This window comes from Chiloscyllium plagiosum, chromosome 10 (genome assembly GCF_004010195.1).
Source record: "Chiloscyllium plagiosum isolate BGI_BamShark_2017 chromosome 10, ASM401019v2, whole genome shotgun sequence".
NCBI lineage: Eukaryota > Metazoa > Chordata > Chondrichthyes > Orectolobiformes > Hemiscylliidae > Chiloscyllium > Chiloscyllium plagiosum.
The window spans coordinates 88,839,286-88,855,729 of NC_057719.1; the positions used below are offsets into that span (position 1 = coordinate 88,839,286).

Genomic DNA, 16,444 nt, shown 5'->3' on the forward strand with positions numbered 1-16,444 from the left:
AAGCCAAGGAACTATAAGTCTATGAGCCTGACATCAGTGGTGGGAAAGTTGTTGGAGGGGATCCTCAGGGACAGGATTTACATATGTTTGGAAAGGGAAAGATTGATTTGGGATGGTCAAGCTGACTTTTTGCTTGGGAAATTGAGCCTCACTAACTCAATGGAGTTTTTTGAAGAAATAACAAAGAGGATTTATGCAGAACTGTGGACGTGATCTACATGAGCTTCAGTAAGGCTTTCGACAAGGTTCCTCATGGTGGACTGGTTAGCAAGGTTAGATCAAACGGAATACAGTCATTTGGATTTAGATCTGGCTCAAAGGTAGGAGATGGAGGGGTTGCGGTGGAGGGTTGCTTTTCAGATTGGAGGCCTATGCGTCACAAGGATCTGTGCTTTTTGTCCTGATTTGCCTTTCCAAAATGCAGCACCTCATATTTACCTGAATAAATTCCATCTGAATAAATTCCTCAGCCCACTGGCCCATTTGATCAAGATCCTGTTCTAATCTGAGGAAACCTTCTTCACTGTCCACTACGCCTCTAATTTTGGTGTCCTCTGGAAACTTACTAACAACACCTCCTGTGTTCAGATCCAGATCATTTATATGATGACAAGAAACGGTTGACCCAGCACCAGTCTTTGTGGCACAACCCTGGTGACAAGCCCACTGTCTGAAAGGCAACCCTCTACCACCACCCTCTGTCTTCTACCTTTATGCCAGTTCTGTATCCAAATGGCTAGTTCTCCGTGATCCATGTAATCTAACACTGTTAAGCAGTCTACCATGAGGAACCTTGTCGAGCGCATTACTGAGATCCACATAGATCACATCCACTGCTCTGTCTTCATCAATCCTTTTCGTTACTCCTTCAAAAAACTTAAGTCAGTGAGATACGATTTACAATTCACAAAGCCATGTTAACTACCCTTAAATCAGTCCTTCCCTTTCCAAATGCATGTAAATCCTGTCCCTGAGGATCCCCTCCAACAACTTTCCCACCACTGACGTCAGGCTCATCGACCTACAGTTCCTTGGCTTTTCCTGACCACCATTCTGAAATAGTAACACGTTAGCCAAGCTCGATTCTTCCAGCACCTCAACTATTGCTTTCCATGAAACAAATACCTCAGCAAGGGCCCAGCAATCACTTCCCTAACTTCCCACAGAGTTCTAGGAGTCCCAGGTCCAGCAGGAATATGGACATTTTTCCAAGATGTTGCTATTTATTTCCCCACATTCTCTACCTTCCATGCCCTTATTCACAGTAAACACTGATGCAAAATACTTGTTTAGCATCTCCCCCATCTTCTGCGGTTCCACACATTCATGGACTCGCTGATCTGTAAGGAGACCTATTCTTTCCCTAGTTACTCTTTTGTCCTTACTGTTATTTGTAAAATCCCTTTGGATTCTGCTTAACCCTATGTGCCACAACTATTGCACGTCCTCTGCGGAAGAAAATTTGACATGGTTTGCCTGGCAGCCATTTTCCTATTCCGGCTGAGAAACCATTTTGTAAAGCAATATTAGTTGGTATGTTAGCTGTGCACTCCTTACTATGAGGTAATGCTAAAAGTAGGCCTTATCTATACAAGGCCCCTAGCCTGTCTCGTTAGTATTTTTCACACTTTGATGGATGGCCAGTGCATGCAGTCAAGCAGATCTAGACTTGTCAATTAGTCCTGTTCTCCTACAAATTATTGCCTTTCCACGGTTGCTCAGCAAATTAAGGACATCTCTGCTTAGTGTTAATAGATCTGTGTAAATTGAACACACGGTGATAACATTCACTTTGGTCCACTTGTGGAATGTGTAATAGCATTTAGTTTTGACCCACACAGCTGACCTCTAATTCAGTACCATCTTGTAAGCATGCTGAAGCCTTGTAATTAACGATCAGCTCCTATCTGTTTTCTCTCCATAATCCTGTAATGTACTTTGGAATAGCACCGAGCCACAGTTTGGACGGTGAATTTCCCCACGATATATCGTGTAATAAACTAATCAGTTCTCAAGGTCTGTGTCTTAAGAGCTTTTCTTCAACAATTGGCGTAGTTGGCTCGGTCTCTAGTTTCCAAGGTTCTTGCTGGACCTGCAATTCCCGTTTACTGAAGGGTCTGTTATTGTCTTTTTTCACAAGACAGGAGCTTTAAACTTCTGTCAGGATGTGGGGGGCCACTCAAATTTGCTTCAATTGGTAACATGAATGATCCTGACCTGAGCCTTGCGGGCTGAACCCCTGGGCAAGATGGAAGACAGGCTGTGGCCCCAGGCTCTAAGGACCTTGATGATTGGTTGCGGCGCTACTATTTGTGCTGTTCGTGTGGTGGGTGTTGTTTGTCTTTGTTTGTGTTTTACTTGTTTGTTTGCAGGTGACTGTTCTGCGGGTCCAGGAAACTGAAGAATTGCATCAATCTACAGATCTGACTGAAGCGCTGGCCCCTGGGACAGGTCAATCTTGTTTCACTGTGCAGACCCCGTCCTTTTGTCCCCTCAGGGAAGGCTGTAAAACGCCACGGTAAATATGTCCATTGCAAGAGTAAGCTAGGAGACGCTGTCGTTCCCCCAAACACGCCAGTTAACATTGTCTGGAAGAAGACCGGTGACAGCCGGTACATTATCCCCTTCACCTCTGATGTGTATGGATGGTCCAATGGTAATTGGCCTTATGGGGGCTCTTTTCGGTTAGACAAGTTTGGTTACTGGCATTTGCACATAGAGGGTGGGTACAGGGATCCCTCCTAGGACACAGAATACGTGCTTCAGTTTAAGAAAATCACTAAAGGCCATCAGCCCCCGAAGGCTAAAAACTGCTGTCAGCATTCCAGTGAAGCTGATGGCCCTTTCGCTCCTGCTAACTCCCCTTCTACCGCAACTCCGCCTTTATTCTGCTCAGTATCCCAAACTTGCTGTCCCTACCCTGGACTTGGACTCTCAGGTTGATGAAATTGCTGCTCTTATGGCCTTGCGGCTGCGCAGGGAGGCCATGCACGAACAGGATGCTGCTCGGGATTCCAGGGCAGCTGACCTTTCTCAGCACTTTGGCACTGCCTCATATGCTCTGCAGGATCCTAGTGCTCAGCCAGATGGCCCTGGTGCAAGTACCCCCAGGTCCAGTTCAGAGACCGCTGTCTCCTCTTCAACTGACAGCCTCATTACTATGCAGGGTGGCCATTCTGGCATGATTCCCCATTCCCAGAATGCGGCAAAACACTCTACCCAAGCTCCCTGTCTTATGATAGGGGAAATTCCTTTTGATAAACCCTGGACTCATGCTGAGGCCCGTACTATGCTCCAGGATGCCTCTGATCCAATTAAACGTCCAACTTCCTTCTATGGTTGGCTCGTTCTGACATGTGATATTTACAATGCCTGCCACAAGATGTTAACACTTTATTGCGTTTGGGCTTCTGTCAAGGGCTCCCTTGTGTTTCCCACAGATCCATGGGTTACTGGGGAGGCGCGAGTGGACTGGCTTAGAGACAAGGCTCAGCCCATCACCATGGCAGCTGTGAGACAGCAGGCAGACTTTAGTGAAGTCACCCAATGTCTGCACGAGGCTGATGAGCCATTCCCTGATTTTCTTGCCTGCTTCAAGGAGGTTTGGGAATCCTCTGCAGGCATCCCATTCACAACCAATGACAAATTGGCCTCCCAAACTCTCATTCATTGCATGCAGCCCTGACACACCCATACTTTCAAATCCTTTAACCTTGACTGGTAATCTAAAACTTGGGATCAGCTCCTCACCTCTCTCACTAACATGGATCAGCAGGGGTTTTTTGATGATCCAAAAGAGGAAGAGGCATTTCCCCACTTAACACAGGCATCGCATCAGGGTCAGGCTAGTGACCCGAGGAAGGGGGATGGCAGGGGTGGAAGCAGCAGAGGCAGGACATTAGTCAGGATCAGTGCCAGTCATGTAGGAACTTTGGTCACTGGGTGCGGGACTGCCGCGCACCACCCCTCAGCAAGTTCAACCCACTTTCCCATTGCAGCGGCAGCCTTTGCCAGCCAACTATTCGGTCAGCAACCCGTTCCCCTTTACCCCACATGGCTAGGACTGCCACATGAGGGAGGTTTTGCAGGCCGTTTCAATATGGCTTCTCCACTGCCCATCCAAAAACCTCATGTTGGACATTGAGGTGGGGGGGGGGCATGTAGTTTCAGTTCTGGTGGACTCTGGAGCCACCCATTCCTCTGCGCCTCCCTCAGTGGCCCTTCCTGTCAGCTCTGATACTGTTCGCTCTGTGGGGTCTCTGGAATACCCCTTGTGGAACCTCTGGAATACCCCTTGTGGAACCTCTCTCTGATCGTATCCTCATTGGTGTTAGTCTGCGTGCAGTGCCTGACCGGGCTTTAATCTCCTCTTCTTGCCCGATCGCCCCTCTGGGGTGCCAGGCACTATGCAAACTTCATGTCTCTATTCACTGTTCCCTGCAGGGGCTCACATTAGAGCTTTCTGGCTCCAATCTACCCCTTTTGCAGGCCACCATGATCAATCTGTCTTCTCCACCTATCCCCAATCCCTCCCTTTACACTTGGTCATCTCCCGACAATCTGGTATGCACATCTTTTCTCTCCCATCTTTACTGAGCGCTCCACCATCCCCTACAACTTCACTGGGTTCTCCATCCGAGTCATTTTCTGCGCAACCTCTATTGCGCTGCGGTGTACCTTGCCTGCGCTGAGCCATTCTATTCCGCTCTTGCGGAACCCAATCTCAATCTGCCCTCTGTCCCACCATTAGTCCAGTTAGTCAAAACCCCTCCCAATAAAACCCCGCACAAACACTAAGCCTTCAAGTCCAAAACCTATCAAGGCTGATGACTCGGATTCCGAGGATTACCTATCCAATGTGGAGCCTCCTCCTCCAGACAACCCTCCTGGCTCTGGCTACATTCCCTCTTTTGCTGAACCTACTTCTCTGATTGTGAAAAGGAGAAGGAGGAATTGTAGAGGAAAATTTGACATGGTTTGTCTGGAAGCCATTTTTCTATTCTGGCTGAGAAACCATTTTGTAAAGCAATAGTCGTTGATATGTTAGCTGTGCATCCCTTACTATAAGATAATGCTAAAAGTAGGACTTATCTATCCAAGGATTCTAGCCTGTCGCGTTCGTGTTTTTCCCACTTTGAAGGATGGCCAGTGCACATCAGTCGTAGTCAGTCAAGTGGACCTAGACTTGTCAATTAGTCCTGTTCTCCTACGAATTATTACCCCTTTTGCAGGCCGCCACGATCCACCTGTCTTCTCCACCTGTCCCCAATCCCTCCCTTTACACTTGGTCGTCCCGCGACAATCTGGTATGCTCATCTTTTCTCTCCCATCTCCCACGGTTGCTCAGCTAATGAAGGACATCTCTGCTTAGTGTTAACAGATCTGTGTAAATAGAACACATGGTGATAACATTCACTTTGATCCACTTGTGGAATGTGTAATTGTATTTAATTTTTGACCCAAACAGCTGACCTCGAATTCAGTACCATCTTGTAAGCATGCCAAAGCCTTGTAATTAACAATCAGCTCCTATCTGTTTTCTCTACATAATCCTGTAGTGTTCTGATGTATTTCGGAGCAGCACCAAGCCACAGTTAGAACGGAGAACTCCCCATGACATATCGTACAATAAACTAGTTAGTTCTCAAGGTCTGTACCTCAAGAGGTTTTCTTCAACATCTCTTTCTTGTCCTGCTGGTTTCCCTCTTAAGCATACACATACTGCCTTTTATACTCTTCTTGGGATTCAGTCAATCCCTGCTGTCTATATCTGATATATGTTTCCTTCTTATACTTGACCAAACCTCAATTTTGCTACACATTCAACATTTCTTACACTTACCAACCTTGCCCTTCACTTTAACAGGAGCATACAGCCTCTGTACTCTCATTATCTCAGTTTTGAAAGCTTCCCATTTTACAGTTGTCCCTTTACCTGCAAACATTTGCCCCCTTGCCCCCCCCACCCACATTCATGATGAAGGGCTTAGCCCATAATGTTGACTCTCCTGTTCCTCGGACGCTGCCTGACCTGTTTTGCTTTTCTAGCATCACACTTTTTGATTTTGAAAGTTCTTGCCTAATAGCGTCAAAATTGGCCTTCCTCCAACTTACACTTTTACATCTTACATCCTTTTCCAGCAATGTTTTGAAACTAGTAGAATTACAGTCATTCACCTCAAAGTTGTCCCCTACTTACACCTCAGTCCTGACAGCAGGTCAACATTTGCACCTACTCTTGTAGGTACATCCACACACTGAACCAGAAAAATTTCTTTATACATTTAAAAAATTTCTCTTCATCCAAGCCGTTAACAGTATGGCAGTCCCAGTCTATGTTTGGAAAGTTAAAATCCCCTGCTGTTACCACACTATTATTCTTACAGATAACAGATCTGCTTACAAATTTGTTTCTCAATTTCCCACTGACTATTGGAGAGTCTATAGTACAATCCCAGTAAGGTGATCATCCCTTTCTTATTTCTCAGTTCTACCCAAATAACTTCCCTGGACATATTGCCAGGAATATCCTCCCCAAGTACAGCTGTAATGTTATCCCTAATCAAAAATGCCACTACCTTTCCTCCTCTTGCCCCATTTCTATCCTTCCTTATAGTATCTATACCCTAGAACATTAAATTGCCAGTCTTGCCCATCCCTGAGCCATGCCTCTGTAATTACCATGATATGCCAGTCCCAGTCCCAACCATGCTGTGAGTTCATATGCCTTACATGTTAGGTCTCTTGCATGGAAACAAATGCAGTTTAATTAATCAATCCTACCTTGTTCTCAGGTTTGTTCCTGCATGCCCTGACTGTTCCTTTTCCCTTGCTCCTTTTCCCAGCTGCACTAGTGTCAGACTGATCGCCTTCCTCCCACCTCCCCTCTACCACTAAATTTAAATCCTCCTGAGCTGCTGTAACAAATCTCCCTGCCAGTATATTAGTCCCCTTCCAATTCAGGTGCAATCTGTCCTTCTTAATCTGGGGTCACTTCTACCCCAGAAGAGATTTCAATGATTCAAAAATTTGAATCCTTCTCCCCTGCACCAGCTCCTCAGCCATGCATTCATCTGCTCTATGTTCCTATTCCTACTCACACTAGATTGTGACACCCAGAGCAATCTAGATATTACTTCTCTTGAGGACTTACCTTTTAAATTCCTGCCTAACTTCCTATATTTTCTCCTCAGAATCTCATCCTTTTGCCTTCCTATGTTGTTAGTTCCAACGTGTATAACAACCTCCAGCTGGTCCCTCTCCCCTTTGAGAATATTTTGCACCCACTCCAAGATATCCTTGATCCTAGCTTGTCTAAGTTTTAAACTGAATGTTACTGGATTAAAACATAGCAGCTGCCAGCCATATGATACCAGCTGATTACAATTTCAGTGAAGTTCCAAAGAGAAACATCAGGTTTGGGCTCAGTCAGCAATCTTCTGGAAGCTTCAATGCTGACATAATGGAAGATGTAAGTCAAAAGCCACACAAACAAGCAGTAGACCTTATATTTCTACGATTAGCTCTGATCAAAGGAGGGAGCAATTAAAATTATCCCATACTAACAAACAATAGTCAGAATCAGAAAGACAAACTACCTTGCTGCCTTCCAGCATGAAATCATCTCTCGGGTGATTTTCTTGTCACATACATGCATACTGAGATGTGCCATTTAGTCCCTTCAGCCTTTTATGCCATTCACTCAGACAAAAAAAAGGAGAAATTAAGTATTTCACAAGGATGATCGCTGATTTGATTTTGGTCAAGAATCAAATACTATAAAATTGAGAGTCAAAAAAAAGGTATGAGGGTGGTTATCTTGAATAAAACCCAAAAATCAAATGTGTGCACAGTAGATCATTGACCAATGTATTGATCAATGAGACGCACTAGATCATTTCCATGATTGCGGCAAGGAAACAGTGATAGCAAGGCTTTTTACTGGCTGCTGGTTATCAGCTGTCAGCCCAATATTTCAAGAAGCCAGTGTCACTTCAAGGTTGTCTTCTTCACTTCTTCAAGAAACAATCCGCTGCAGTAGCCTAAAGTGGTGCTAGGAACTTAGTTGCTTTTGAAAATTCTTTCAGATAATTTAACCGGGGTAGAACATCCACCAATGTTTCCCTAATAGGGAACTGAAGACTTCAGTACAAGACATGGAGGGAAAGAACACTGGAGGCACAAAGTCCATGAGATTTGATTAGGAGACAGTTAGGTTGAAGATGCTACATAAGTGTTCAAGGCCAGCGAACTCAATCTTATTATTCTTTCATGGGATTTCAAGGCCAATTAAATATCATATCATATCATGTGCACCACTAGCCTCATTCACTTAACTCACAAAATCTCTTGGCAGCCACCAACCAACAATCTCCAAACCGTACTCAACCCTCCAATTCATACGGTTGTCCCCCATCCTCTCACACACAACACTGTGGTAATGCCTTACACCTGCAACTCTGACACACTAACAGCTAATCAACCATTACAGAATAACATCCAAACATTGTAAGATTTACTGCTGTCTTCCCTCTTTCTTGCAAGAGATGATGCATCATAGAACATAACTTGCAATACAGGCCCTTTGGCCCTCGATGTTGCACCGACCTGTGAAATTAATCTGATGCCCATCTAACCTACACCGTTCTATTATTATCCATATGTCCAATGCCCATTTAAATGCCTTTAACATCAGCGAGTCTACTACTGTTGCAGGCAGGCCATTCCATGCCCCTGCTACTCTGAGTGAAGAATCTGTCCTAAATCTATTGCCCTTCAATTTAAAGATATGTCCCTTCGTATTAGACTTCACCATCCGAGGTAACCACCCTATCTAACCCTCTGATTATCTTATATGTCTTAATAAAGTCACCTCTCAACCTTCTTCTCTCCAATGAAGACAGCCTCAGTTCCCTTAGCTTTTCCGCATAAGACCTTCCTTCCATACCAGGCAACACCCTCGTAAATCTCCTCTGAAGTCTTTCCAAAGCTTCCACATCCTTCCTATAATGTGGTGACCAGAACTGCACGCAATATTCCAGGTGTCTTGTATAGGTGAAGCATGACCTTGTGGCTCTGAAACTACCAATAAACCAACACACCATATGCCTTATTTTTTAATAGGTATTTTTATTGAAAAAAGAAAATTTAAAAGATTTTTTTTACAAAATTACAAAAATAATACAAACAGGAATATTCCACTTTACAATATGATAACAGCACAAATATAAAATTAAATAAAAAAGGAAAAAACCCAACTAACTACTCATCTATTCTACAAACAACCAAAACATAAAATAGGATATCAAACATTACTAACAACAAACAAAGTAATTAAATAACTAGATACATGCTCAAAATAGATTTACATCAAGTCATAATAGAACTCATTTTTATACAGGATTCCTTCTCCCGGGGCCCCCGAGCCAGCCAGAACCATTACCACAGCTAAACAAAAGCCCGGGACAATATGGCTGAAATACCTGTATCGATATAGTTCAAAAAGGGCTGCCATGTTTTATAAAATAATTCCGTTTTTGGTGCACCATATTCATGAGAAGGTCAAGGGGGATATAGTCCATGATTATCCTGTGCCAGTTTGAAAGTCCCCCAGGACTTTCAGATATCCAATTCACTAAAATATTTTTCCTCGCACAAAAAGAGAGGGTAGAAAATAATTTCCTCCTGTAAACATTCAGGAAGGGGAAATTTGGAGAGCCCAAAAGTAGGGACATTGGATCCGATCTAATCTCAGTACCCAAAATCTCTGTTAAGGCATTCGGTCCTCTATCCCAACACCTACGGATCTTATGGCATGTCCATAGACAATGCATGAGAGTGCCAACTTCTATTTTACATTTAGGACACATCGGGGATGCTTCTGCCTTGAATTTTGAGAGTCGTTCAGATGCCATGTGAGCCCTGTGAAGGATCTTTAATTGAGTAGCCTGAGTTCTGTTACAGATAGAGATCTTTCTGGCATTTTCCCAGACATCCTCCCACATTTCTAAAGAGATTTCCAACCCTAATTCTTGATTCTAGGTTTTATATAGTCGTTCCATGTCCTTCGAGACCTTATTGTATAGTGAACGATAAAGACTACTGACTGAGGGCGGCCCCATCGGCCATAGCACTCTCCTTTCCCTATCCGATTTGTAAGGATTGACTATCAGTTTGGTCTTCTTTTGTATAAAGTCTCATATTTGAAAATACTGAAAGAGGTCCTTGTAACAGTCCAAACTTCTGGTGCAGCTGCTCAAAGGACATCATAACCTCCCCATCGAACAGATCTCCCAAGCAGGAGATACCTCTGGACTCCCAAGTTTTAAATGTAGCATCTGTCAACCCTGGCTGAAATCCCGGTGCTCCCACTATAGGAGTATAAAGGGAGGCCTTTTGCAGATTACCCTCATCTTGTTGCATTGTCCTCCAGGTTTTAATTGTATTTAGTACAATAGGATTTTTACAGTAGTCCGTAATAGCTCTCATCTTTCCAAAGGTAATAGATTGATGAGGGGACATTTTGCTTGGGAGATCTCAATATCTAACCAGATTGATTGTGGATCACAAGAGACCCAATCAGCTCCATAAAATAATAAGGAGCTCAATTAGTACCTCCTGAAATCTGGAAAGTCGAGTCCTCCTCTTGCTTGTGGGAGCTGCAGCTTTTCTAATTTGGAAAGGGGCCATCTATGATTCCAAATAAAGGAGCTGAGCCAGCCGTAAAAGTTACGCAACACCTATCTCAGCAGCATCAAGGGATGTTTTCTCATTGGATATAGAAGACGAGGTAGGATATTCATCATAACTAAGGCCACTCTGCCTAGCCAGAGTATTGGGAGATCTCCCCAGCGTTGACGGTCCTGCCTTATTTTCTCTAATAAGTGTACGTAATTGGCTTTATATAGCTGACCAAATACTGGAGTGATAAAAGTACAGAAAATCTTCTAGTGACCACCAAAAGGGAAAGCAAGATCCGTCCGGTAAATTGGATATACTGGCAAGGCCTCCTACTGGCATGGCCTCCGATTTCATAAAATTGATTTTGTAACCTGAGAACATACCGAATAAATTGACCACTTGAATTAAGCAGGGCACGGATGTCAAAGGATCACTTAAGCAAAGGAGGATATCATCCGCATGGAGAGTAATTTTGTGCTTGCCCGATCCAACCCTTGGTGCCGTTATATTAGGGTCAGTTCGTATAGCTTCTGCTAGCGGTTCAATCACTAGCGCAAATAGTAATGGTGAAAGAGGACATCCCTGATGACAGCCCCTGCCAACGCTAAAGCTATCCGAACTTACACCATTGGTGATCACCGCTGCTTTGGGATCATAATATTATATAATATTTTATATAGTAAAGACCTCTCCAACACCGAACCTTTCCAACGTATATTCTACCCAATCAAATACCTTCTCTGCATCTAGGGAGACAACTAAACCGGGTATTGTTCCCCGTTGATCGGCTTGTATCAAATTTAAGACCTTTCTAAGATTATTAGTTGACTTGTGACCCTTTATAAGTCCCATCTGGTCCTCTTTTATAATGAATGGTAAAATCCTCTCCAGTCATAATGCTAACATTTTTGAAAGAATGTTAAAATCCACATTTAAAAAGTCTATGGGTCTACATGAAGAGCAATCTTCTGGAGCCTTTCCCTTCTTAAGAATGAGAGAAATATTTGCTTCTCTCAATGAAGGCTGGAGCCAGCCCTGACTGTGTGAGTAATTATACATATTTATGAGTGGCCCCGCCAGTTCCCCTATAAATTCTTTATAGAACTCAACCTGGAATGCGTCTGGCCCAGGCGCTTTGCCACTCTGAAGCTGCCTAACCGCGTCCTGTACTTCCTGGGTTGTCAAGGGGGCATTCAAGATCGACACCTGCTCCAAGAAGGGCCAAATTTTTAAAGAAGGACTCCATCTTCCCAGTTCTATCCTCACAGTCCTGTGACTTATACAATTCAGAATAGAACTTTCTAAAGGCTGTATTGATCTTTTTACGATCACAAGTCAGGGTACCAGCACTTTCTCTAATGGACGTAATGGCTTGGGGAGCCTTTTTTCTTTTTGGCAAGGTATGCTAGATATCTGCCAGGCTTGTCGCCATATTGAAATAATCTCTGCTTTGCGAATAATATTTCCCTCTTTGCTGTTTGTGTAAGTGCGGTATTCAAAGCTGCCCTAAGGGCTGTGACCCTTTGTAGCTAAGTAATGGAGGGCCTATCAACATACGCAATTTCAGCTGCCTTCAAGTGAGCCTCGGCAGGCGCTGTTGCTCTCCCCTTTGTCTTTCCTGGGTCGCAGAATAGGAGATGACCAAGCCTCAAGCATATGCCTTTGTGGTCTCCCACATCATTGAAGGGTTACTAGCCTTACCTGAGGGTTTTGAATTCCTGTAAAAAAAACTTTATAAATTTGCTATCCTTCAATAAGAAAGGATTATACACCAATGTCGGGGGCCTATCCCATCATCCCTAGTCTTAACTTCCATATATACTGCAGCATGATCAGAAATAGTTAAATTACCTATTTTACAAGACATATCGAATTCAAAAGGGTCAAAGGGGTAAAAAAACATATCAATTCTGGTATGGCACTTGTGTGGGTTAGAGAAGAAAGTAAAGTCTCTACCCTGGGGATGAAGACACCTCCACACATCTACTAGCCCTAGCTCCAAAAGCCATTAATTTAGAGAACACTTCCGTTACAAATTTAAAAGGGTGTGCCGGAGGACAATAAAGATTCAAAATTCCGTATTCCTCTCTGTGTATTAAGGCTTTGATCAATATATACCGTCCAGACTCATCTTTTATCTGGCTTAACATTTGGAAAAGGAAGATTCTTCCAAATAAAAATGGCTACTCCCCTACTTTTTGAGCTGAAAGATGAAAACAATGCCTGACCAAATCCATCCTGTTGTAGCTTTGAATGTTCTTTATCAAGTAGATGTGTCTCCTGTAAGAGAGCTACATCAACCCCTTTTTTAAGACTTGATAATATCTTTTTCCTTTTGATTGGCGAATGGCTCCTCTCGACATACCAGGTGCACCACCTAAGCGAATGGCTAGCCATGGTTATCCATGCAAACCCAAAACCCCCCAAGAGGAAGAACCCCACCCAAAAGACGTTGAATAAAGACCATAGAAAATTCACAAATAAAAAAATGCTTTAAAACTTTTAAACCAACATAATTAAGAACTGCTCCTTAATAAAAATAACGGAAAACATATTTGAAAGGAGATTTTCCCCCTTGCTCCCAGGGGGCATAACTACCTATCAATAAACCCACCATAACCTCTCCCAGCTAGGGCCCTGCCCTCGGCACAGGCATTACAAAATGGAGCGAAAAAATTCAAGTGTCTTAGCAAACAGAAGTTAAAAGTAAATGACCCACACCTCCCCCACACCAAAACCTGGGTACGTTTAATAAAAACAATACAAAATAGAAATATATAAAATTACAAAATTACAATCCCAGCAAGTATTATGCAACTAAATAAGAAGAAAAAAGAAAACTCCGCTTTATAAAAAAACCTCCCCCACAAATCAAATAAGCCATACGTGCTATAAAAAGGAGACCATGAGTCAAAGAAAGATGGAGAAAGAAAGAAGGGTAAACAAAGGGGAGGCAAAATAAAGTTGCTATCCATACAGTTCAAGTCCTGCAGTCTATTTGAGAGAGTCCAAGAATTCTTTTACATTCTCCAGTGATCCAAAGTTATATACGGATCTTCCATGGCTGAAGCGCAGCATTGCTGGATATCACACGGAGTATTGAATATTTAAGTCTCTCAGACGCTTCTTTGCCTCATCTAATGCCCTCCTCTTGCGGACCGCGACTGGACAGAAGTCCTGAAATAGCATTATCTTGGAGCCCTTGTACATCATAGCCTGGGGATCCTTCCCCAGGACTCTGGAGGCCTCCATGAGCGTTTGGTTTTCTTTATAACATCGAAGTTGGACTAGAACCGGGTGGGGGCGCAGGTCTGGCCCACTCCACCCACCCCCCAGCCCAGCTCAGACTCCAACTTCAATAATTGTGGGAGCCATCGCTCCAAGAAATCCACAAGCTGGCCTTCCTCTTCCAGTTCGGGAAGGCCCAGCAATCGAACTCACCGCTCGAGAGCCCGGACCTGACCCACGGATGACTCAGTAGCAGTCTCTGAGGCCGCGGCCCATTGCGCCTCCCCTCCGACGTGCTGCTCGAGTTTTTCGATCTCTTGGTCATGCTTCTGCATTCTGTAGTATGACCGAGATCGACTCCCACCTGGACCAGGCCTCCTCGATGGACGTGTCGCTCTTCTCCTGGAGTTTGACGATCTCAGATAAGTCCCTCAGGGCAACCGCGGACATCCCTGCTGCTGCGGGAGGGGGTGAGGGAGGGGTCCCTGCCTGTTGCGAGCTGTGGGAGTTTTTGCCCTTCGTCATTTTTAAAAAAGCATCAAACTGTTAAAGTTTGATGTCAGATGACTAAATATGCTGGGCAAAAGCTATCCTGAATAATTTAAAAGGTGAGGTGAAGGCGAGCGCCCACTTTGCCCGAGCCTTAGGCAGAGCACCGCAGACTCAGAACTACTGCGTCGCTGCCATCTTGGATCTCCACTATATGCCTTCTTAACAATCTTATCAACCTGGGTGGCAACTTGTATTCCTGCTATTTCTTCCGAAGTGAACTACCTCACACTTCTCCGCATTAAACTCCATTTGCCACTTCTCAGCCCAGTTCTGCATCTTATCTATGTCCCTCTGTAACCCACAACATCTTTTGGCACTAACCACAACTCTGCCTACCTTAGTGTCATCCACAAATTTACTAACCCATCCTTCTACATCCACATCAAGATAATTGCTAAAAATGACAAACAGCAGTGGCCCCAAAACAGATCCTTGTGGCATACCACTGGTAACTGAGCTTCAGATGCACATTTCCCATCAACCACCACCTAGTCAATTGGCTTTTTCACCTAGCCAATTTTTGATCCAAACCACTAAATCCCCTTAGATCATTATTTTGTGCAATAATGAGAGGAATTAGGAAAGAACTGGAGGAGCCAGAGTGCAGAGCAGGCAGCGTTAGCCAAAGGAAGGGGCAGCACCAAGCAGTGCTGAAGAGATTCATGTTAAGGCTAAATGCACACTTGTTCTTCCTTATCATATTCACTTCTCCCTCAGCCTGCAACATTTTTATTTGAACCTCCTTCTATTTTCTCTTCGTCCCTTTTTTTTATATTTAAGATGACGTAAACACACATTTCTTTCTTTCCCATCACTGCAATCCAATTGTTGTCATTCCTCATTTGCATGAAGTGAAGCTGTACATACGGTCATTTGAAAAGGATAATGCAAATGCTGCAGGGCGAGGGGCATGACACCAGCTCTACTGCAGACAAGTCAAATGAGAACATTATCGGTCCAGGCTAAATAGACAAAAGTGAATGTCTGACACACTAGAAAGCTTGCCAGAAAGCCTGCATTCAACATCAAGAGCATTGAGCAGATCATCATCACTTGGCACAGAGATTTGCTTAGAGATCAGATTCCATGCTTTTTAAAATGGAATGATGTTATGTTCAACATCAGGCCTGTGGAATGCACCATGAAGCAGCATCTGATGGATAAATCTCAATGGCTCAAACAACTTCCACCATAATTCAGAGTGGTGAAAACTCAGATTACTGCCATTTTCATTCCACCTTTCAAAAAGGCTTCCAATGTGTTACAACATCCTTATTTTGCAAAGCACATTTGAAAACCCTAAACAGAGTCAAGGTCCATCATCAAACACGACTGATGCTGAACAGCACAGTGATATTTGATCAGAAGACCAAAGGATTTGTTGAAAACCTATACATATTATGAAGGCCTCCCCCTTTCATCATCCTGTTCCCCACCCCACTCCCTCTTCCTCCTTCCCCCCAACTCCCTTCATCCTCTTGTCTCTCACAATCCCTTCTCTCCTGTCTCCCCCTCCCTCATCCTGTTGTCACACTTCAGTCCCTCCTTCCACCAATTCCCCCATCGTCCTCATCGTGCTGTCTCCTCCAAATCCTCCTTCCTCCTCTCCCAATCTGCTATCCCCTCCTCCTTCTTCCTCCTGTCCCTCCTCACAACCTTCTCCTACTGTCCCTCCCAACTCAATCCTCCTCCTATCCTTTGAATATCTCTTGGCCTTTCCTTCAGCAAGTCTCCAACCTTACCTCATAATTAAGGCATCTTATCCCCGGAACCATTCTCGCAAACCTCTTCAAACGCTCTAAAGTGTGGCACCCAGAACTGCGCACAACACTACAGCTGAAGTTTAACTATTGTCTTAGACAACTTCAGCATAACCTCTCTGCTCTTGTAGTGTATGCCCCTATATTCTATCGCCCACTCCACCAATTCGTCAGAATTTCTTTGGAGCTCTGCACTTTAGTCAACCGACTTTACAATTCGAATA

At 44.0% G+C, this 16,444-nt stretch overlaps 1 protein-coding gene across 7 annotated transcripts in view; it reads right to left on the reverse strand.

Annotated features, from left to right (window-relative positions):
* The window catches only part of LOC122553883 (coiled-coil domain-containing protein 9-like), a 284,191-nt gene that overhangs the window by 221,808 nt on the left and 45,939 nt on the right, over positions 1-16,444 (reverse strand). The window lies entirely within an intron of this gene.